The sequence below is a fragment of the Sinocyclocheilus grahami genome, unplaced genomic scaffold (assembly GCF_001515645.1).
Source record: "Sinocyclocheilus grahami isolate Dianchi unplaced genomic scaffold, SAMN03320097.WGS_v1.1 scaffold1247.1, whole genome shotgun sequence".
Lineage (NCBI taxonomy): Eukaryota > Metazoa > Chordata > Actinopteri > Cypriniformes > Cyprinidae > Sinocyclocheilus > Sinocyclocheilus grahami.
The window spans coordinates 143206-150422 of NW_015506426.1; the positions used below are offsets into that span (position 1 = coordinate 143206).

At 43.7% G+C, this 7217-nt stretch overlaps 1 protein-coding gene across 2 annotated transcripts in view; it reads left to right on the plus strand.

The window, feature by feature from the left end:
* The first annotated feature begins 5555 nt into the window (after positions 1–5555).
* LOC107568465 (arf-GAP with Rho-GAP domain, ANK repeat and PH domain-containing protein 1-like) overlaps positions 5556–7217 on the plus strand; it is a 34098-nt gene continuing 32436 nt past the window's right edge. For both annotated transcript variants that reach the window (XM_016254437.1, XM_016254436.1), the window contains exon 1: positions 5556–5719. The gene's annotated coding sequence lies outside the window, so the exon portion shown is untranslated. The remainder of the gene's footprint in view (positions 5720–7217) is intronic.

Sequence of the window (7217 nt, forward strand, 5' to 3'; positions counted from 1 at the left end):
ACACACACACACACAGACACACACTCTCTCTCTCACACACACACACAGACACACACACACACACACACACACTCCAGCCTCCCACAGCACAAACAGATGATGTGAGCTGTTAAAGCGCCCACACAAGGCATTCGAGCCTCCCGGCTGCTAGACTCTGACTCACACTCATCCCACACTATTACTACTGATGATGATCAAAAACATACTTTATACCTCTTTATGAAACAAACAACTGATGATTAACCATTTCATTGCAGCCTCTGTACAGTCTCACTGTTTAAATTATGTCTGTTCTATACCAAACTGTTTTTGCAGTGTGCACACTATGAAGGGAACACCTGCATGACCTACTACAAAATGTGCAGCGTGTCCCATAATGCAATGCGGTTGCCTTGACCAACTTGACAAATGAACCAGGGATGACATCAACTGTGACGCACTTATGCACAAAAAAAATTACAAATGCTACATTTTCTTATTTCTGACAATAATAGGTATTGTATTGTAATGAGGAAAAAATGTAGCACATTACTGTTTGAAGTCATTGCATACTGCATGCTAAACTTCAGAAGTAGGCAGTATATGCTGTGCTGTATGCAGTGAGCTATTCCATCACAACACACACTTGTCCAAATACCCACACTTGCGGTCTTTGCACTTGACCTCTTGACTACTTCTATGACGTATTTCCTGTATTTGGTCCAAGTGTTCAAGTGAGCATGAAGAACACAAGTGTGTGTATAACTTTCATCACCTGATGGGACACACTTATAGCGTTGTAAGAATGCAAGTGTTTACAGAGCTATATAATATATAATATTCACTCATAGTTCTGTAGCGCCGCCTGTCGGCCAACGCGTGTAATGCTGCCGTTATCAGAATGTAATACATAAATGTTTCCTATTTATAAGTTTACAACACAGAAAGTACTTAAAAATAATATAAATTATTTATATTAAGTTAATAAATATTTTAAATCACACACACACACACACACACACTCTCTCTCTCTCTCTCTCTCTCTCTCTCTCTCTCTCTCTCTCTCTCTCTCTCTCTCTCTCTCTCTCTCTCTCTCTCTCTCTCTCTCTCTCTCTCTCTCTCTCTCTCTCTCTCTCTCTCTCTCTCTCTCTCTCTCTCTCTCTCTCTCTCTCTCTCTCTCTCTCTCTCTCTCTCTCTCTCTCTCTCTCTCTCTCTCTCTCTCTCTCTCTCTCTCTCTCTCTCTCTCTCTCTCTCTCTCTCTCTCTCTCTCTCTCTCTCTCTCTCTCTCTCTCTCTCTCTCTCTCTCTCTCTCTCTCTCTCTCTCTCTCTCTCTCTCTCTCTCTCTCTCTCTCTCTCTCTCTCTCTCTCTCTCTCTCTCTCTCTCTCTCTCTCTCTCTCTCTCTCTCTCTCTCTCTCTCTCTCTCTCTCTCTCTCTCTCTCTCTCTCTCTCTCTCTCTCTCTCTCTCTCTCTCTCTCTCTCTCTCTCTCTCTCTCTCTCTCTCTCTCTCTCTCTCTCTCTCTCTCTCTCTCTCTCTCTCTCTCTCTCTCTCTCTCTCTCTCTCTCTCTCTCTCTCTCTCTCTCTCTCTCTCTCTCTCTCTCTCTCTCTCTCTCTCTCTCTCTCTCTCTCTCTCTCTCTCTCTCTCTCTCTCTCTCTCTCTCTCTCTCTCTCTCTCTCTCTCTCTCTCTCTCTCTCTCTCTCTCTCTCTCTCTCTCTCTCTCTCTCTCTCTCTCTCTCTCTCTCTCTCTCTCTCTCTCTCTCTCTCTCTCTCTCTCTCTCTCTCTCTCTCTCTCTCTCTCTCTCTCTCTCTCTCTCTCTCTCTCTCTCTCTCTCTCTCTCTCTCTCTCTCTCTCTCTCTCTCTCTCTCTCTCTCTCTCTCTCTCTCTCTCTCTCTCTCTCTCTCTCTCTCTCTCTCTCTCTCTCTCTCTCTCTCTCTCTCTCTCTCTCTCTCTCTCTCTCTCTCTCTCTCTCTCTCTCTCTCTCTCTCTCTCTCTCTCTCTCTCTCTCTCTCTCTCTCTCTCTCTCTCTCTCTCTCTCTCTCTCTCTCTCTCTCTCTCTCTCTCTCTCTCTCTCTCTCTCTCTCTCTCTCTCTCTCTCTCTCTCTCTCTCTCTCTCTCTCTCTCTCTCTCTCTCTCTCTCTCTCTCTCTCTCTCTCTCTCTCTCTCTCTCTCTCTCTCTCTCTCTCTCTCTCTCTCTCTCTCTCTCTCTCTCTCTCTCTCTCTCTCTCTCTCTCTCTCTCTCTCTCTCTCTCTCTCTCTCTCTCTCTCTCTCTCTCTCTCTCTCTCTCTCTCTCTCTCTCTCTCTCTCTCTCTCTCTCTCTCTCTCTCTCTCTCTCTCTCTCTCTCTCTCTCTCTCTCTCTCTCTCTCTCTCTCTCTCTCTCTCTCTCTCTCTCTCTCTCTCTCTCTCTCTCTCTCTCTCTCTCTCTCTCTCTCTCTCTCTCTCTCTCTCTCTCTCTCTCTCTCTCTCTCTCTCTCTCTCTCTCTCTCTCTCTCTCTCTCTCTCTCTCTCTCTCTCTCTCTCTCTCTCTCTCTCTCTCTCTCTCTCTCTCTCTCTCTCTCTCTCTCTCTCTCTCTCTCTCTCTCTCTCTCTCTCTCTCTCTCTCTCTCTCTCTCTCTCTCTCTCTCTCTCTCTCTCTCTCTCTCTCTCTCTCTCTCTCTCTCTCTCTCTCTCTCTCTCTCTCTCTCTCTCTCTCTCTCTCTCTCTCTCTCTCTCTCTCTCTCTCTCTCTCTCTCTCTCTCTCTCTCTCTCTCTCTCTCTCTCTCTCTCTCTCTCTCTCTCTCTCTCTCTCTCTCTCTCTCTCTCTCTCTCTCTCTCTCTCTCTCTCTCTCTCTCTCTCTCTCTCTCTCTCTCTCTCTCTCTCTCTCTCTCTCTCTCTCTCTCTCTCTCTCTCTCTCTCTCTCTCTCTCTCTCTCTCTCTCTCTCTCTCTCTCTCTCTCTCTCTCTCTCTCTCTCTCTCTCTCTCTCTCTCTCTCTCTCTCTCTCTCTCTCTCTCTCTCTCTCTCTCTCTCTCTCTCTCTCTCTCTCTCTCTCTCTCTCTCTCTCTCTCTCTCTCTCTCTCTCTCTCTCTCTCTCTCTCTCTCTCTCTCTCTCTCTCTCTCTCTCTCTCTCTCTCTCTCTCTCTCTCTCTCTCTCTCTCTCTCTCTCTCTCTCTCTCTCTCTCTCTCTCTCTCTCTCTCTCTCTCTCTCTCTCTCTCTCTCTCTCTCTCTCTCTCTCTCTCTCTCTCTCTCTCTCTCTCTCTCTCTCTCTCTCTCTCTCTCTCTCTCTCTCTCTCTCTCTCTCTCTCTCTCTCTCTCTCTCTCTCTCTCTCTCTCTCTCTCTCTCTCTCTCTCTCTCTCTCTCTCTCTCTCTCTCTCTCTCTCTCTCTCTCTCTCTCTCTCTCTCTCTCTCTCTCTCTCTCTCTCTCTCTCTCTCTCTCTCTCTCTCTCTCTCTCTCTCTCTCTCTCTCTCTCTCTCTCTCTCTCTCTCTCTCTCTCTCTCTCTCTCTCTCTCTCTCTCTCTCTCTCTCTCTCTCTCTCTCTCTCTCTCTCTCTCTCTCTCTCTCTCTCTCTCTCTCTCTCTCTCTCTCTCTCTCTCTCTCTCTCTCTCTCTCTCTCTCTCTCTCTCTCTCTCTCTCTCTCTCTCTCTCTCTCTCTCTCTCTCTCTCTCTCTCTCTCTCTCTCTCTCTCTCTCTCTCTCTCTCTCTCTCTCTCTCTCTCTCTCTCTCTCTCTCTCTCTCTCTCTCTCTCTCTCTCTCTCTCTCTCTCTCTCTCTCTCTCTCTCTCTCTCTCTCTCTCTCTCTCTCTCTCTCTCTCTCTCTCTCTCTCTCTCTCTCTCTCTCTCTCTCTCTCTCTCTCTCTCTCTCTCTCTCTCTCTCTCTCTCTCTCTCTCTCTCTCTCTCTCTCTCTCTCTCTCTCTCTCTCTCTCTCTCTCTCTCTCTCTCTCTCTCTCTCTCTCTCTCTCTCTCTCTCTCTCTCTCTCTCTCTCTCTCTCTCTCTCTCTCTCTCTCTCTCTCTCTCTCTCTCTCTCTCTCTCTCTCTCTCTCTCTCTCTCTCTCTCTCTCTCTCTCTCTCTCTCTCTCTCTCTCTCTCTCTCTCTCTCTCTCTCTCTCTCTCTCTCTCTCTCTCTCTCTCTCTCTCTCTCTCTCTCTCTCTCTCTCTCTCTCTCTCTCTCTCTCTCTCTCTCTCTCTCTCTCTCTCTCTCTCTCTCTCTCTCTCTCTCTCTCTCTCTCTCTCTCTCTCTCTCTCTCTCTCTCTCTCTCTCTCTCTCTCTCTCTCTCTCTCTCTCTCTCTCTCTCTCTCTCTCTCTCTCTCTCTCTCTCTCTCTCTCTCTCTCTCTCTCTCTCTCTCTCTCTCTCTCTCTCTCTCTCTCTCTCTCTCTCTCTCTCTCTCTCTCTCTCTCTCTCTCTCTCTCTCTCTCTCTCTCTCTCTCTCTCTCTCTCTCTCTCTCTCTCTCTCTCTCTCTCTCTCTCTCTCTCTCTCTCTCTCTCTCTCTCTCTCTCTCTCTCTCTCTCTCTCTCTCTCTCTCTCTCTCTCTCTCTCTCTCTCTCTCTCTCTCTCTCTCTCTCTCTCTCTCTCTCTCTCTCTCTCTCTCTCTCTCTCTCTCTCTCTCTCTCTCTCTCTCACACACACACACACACACACACACACACATATAGAGTTTTTTTTGTGCATTTAATTGACAGAAAAAAATTATATATAGAATTAAAGAAAATAAATTATATATGTAAAATAAAAACATATTTTAAAGAAATAATATATAATATATGAGATATAATAATAAAAAAAATATATAAAATAATATATATTATATAAATGTGGTATTTTTATACATTTAATTGATAGAAAAAAAATATTAATTAATATAAATTATATATATACATATATATATTTATAAAATAAATACATATTTTAAAGAAATAATATATAATATATATACTTAATAAATAATATATAAAATAAAATATATTATATAAATGCGGTCTTTTTGTACATTTAATTGATATAGAAAAAAATTATATATATATTGTTTATTTATTATCATATTATTATTAATATTATATAGTTTTATATTTTAATTAGTATAATTAGTGAGGTGTTTTGTGCATTTAACTGATACATAAATATACAAATAATTCATTTAATTGATATAGAAAAAAATAATATATATTGTTTATTTATTATCATATTATTATTAATATTATATAGTTTTATATTTTAATTAGTATAATTAGTGAGGTGTTTTGTGCATTTAACTGATACATAAATATACAAATAATTAATATACATTATAAATTAAACAGTAACAATATTATTATTGTGGATTCTTAAAACAAAAGCGTGTTACTGTTCTCTGCGCTGCTCGGGATGGACCAATCAGAGTCGAGTGTGAGGATGCGATGAGGATTTGAAAAAAATTATTTTTTAAAGATTCATGAAGAGAAATTCCTTTTGTGTGTCAGATAAGAACCCTTATGGGTTATGTGTTTACATTATTATATTTATATCAATCTTACGAAGGAGTCGTTAGGTTTGAGCGCCGCCTCGCGCCCCCGAACAGTGTGACCGTTGAGTATCATAGCAACCGCCATTTGAGGTATTTGCCGCGTTGAGTGTCGCCGCCCGCGGAAGTTTCCGACAGGCTTTTTCTGCGTGTTTCAGAGGGATTTAGTGCGTCTGACTGGCGCTGAAGAAACACACAACCATCCGCGAACAACAACAACAACATCAGCCACCGGAGCTGGAGCTGTGCCGCAGACGCGCGGTAAGTGTGGAGCTCCTTCTTGATCATCTGAGGAGCTGTCCGTGACTTTATCCGCGGTTTGTTGAACTGTTTTTCTGTCAGTACGCGGAATAAAGTGGTCCACAGCCGCCCTTACCTCAAAAGCTGAGCTTCCAGGCATGTCAGTAAATCGCTCCTGGTGTTACAAACTCTTGACTGACTGTCGGATTGTTTTCTAGTTCTCTTTCCAGCAACGGTACGTTAGTTTTCCTCTTCAAAATCGCTTTATTGGCATGACTGTAAAAAATACAATATTGCCAAAGCTTGGAATCTGTGTCCCTGCAGCACAAAAGCAGTGTTAAGTCGCTGGGGGATATTTGTAGCAATAGCCAACAATACATTGTATGGGTCACAATTATACATTTCTCTTTTATGCCAAAAATCATTAGGATATTAAGTAAAGATCATGTTCCATGAAGATATTTAGTAAATGTCCTACCGTAAATATATCAAAACTTAATGTTTGATTAGTAATATGCATTGCTAAGAACTTCATCTGAACAACTTTAAAGATGATTTTCTCAATATTTAGATTTTTTTGCACCCTCAGATTCCAGATTTTCAGATATTGTCCGATCCTAACAAACCATACATCTTTCAGATATAATTTAAACAAATTGATCCTTATGACAGGTTTTGTGGTCCAGGGTCACATATGTGTGGAGAAACATGTAAACATATAAAACAGTCTGCCTGTCTTTGTTTTTCTGTCTGTATTTCCGTCTGTCTGTCTGTCTGTTGGTTTTTCTGTCTGTCTCTCTCTGTTTTTCTGTGTTTCTGCATCTGTCTTTCTCTCTGGTTGCTCAGTTGCTGGAATGTTTGTCTCTTTACCTGGTAAATAGTCAGCGTGTGCGTGTGTGCGTGAGTGTGTGTGCGCGCGTGAGTGTGCGGGAGTGTGCGTGAGTGTGTGTGTGTGTGTGTGTGTGTGTGTGAGTGAGTGTGTGTGAGTGTGTGTGTGTGTGTGTGTGTGTGTGTGAGTGAGTGTGTGTGAGTGTGTGTGTGTGTGTGTGTGTGTGTGTGAGTGAGTGTGTGTGAGTGTGTGTGTGTGTGTGTGTGTGTGTGTGAGTGAGTGTGTGTGAGTGTGTGTGTGTGTGTGTGTGTGTGTGTGAGTGAGTGTGTGTGAGTGTGTGTGTGTGTGTGTGTGTGTGTGTGAGTGAGTGTGTGTGAGTGTGTGTGTGTGTGTGTGTGTGTGTGTGAGTGAGTGTGTGTGAGTGTGTGTGTGTGTGTGTGTGTGTGTGTGAGTGTGTGTGTGTTTGAGTGTGTGCGTGAGTGTGTGTGTGCGTGAGTGTGTGTGTGTGTGCGCGCGTGTGCGTGTGCGTGAGTGTGTGTGCGCGCGTGAGTGTGCGTGAGTGTGTGTGAGTGTGTGTGTGTGTGCGCGCGTGTGCGTGTGTGCGTGAGTGTGTGTGCGCGCGTGAGTGTGCGTGAGTGTGTGTGTGTGTGTGTGTGTGTGTGCGTGTGCGTGTGTGTGTGCGCGTGTGTT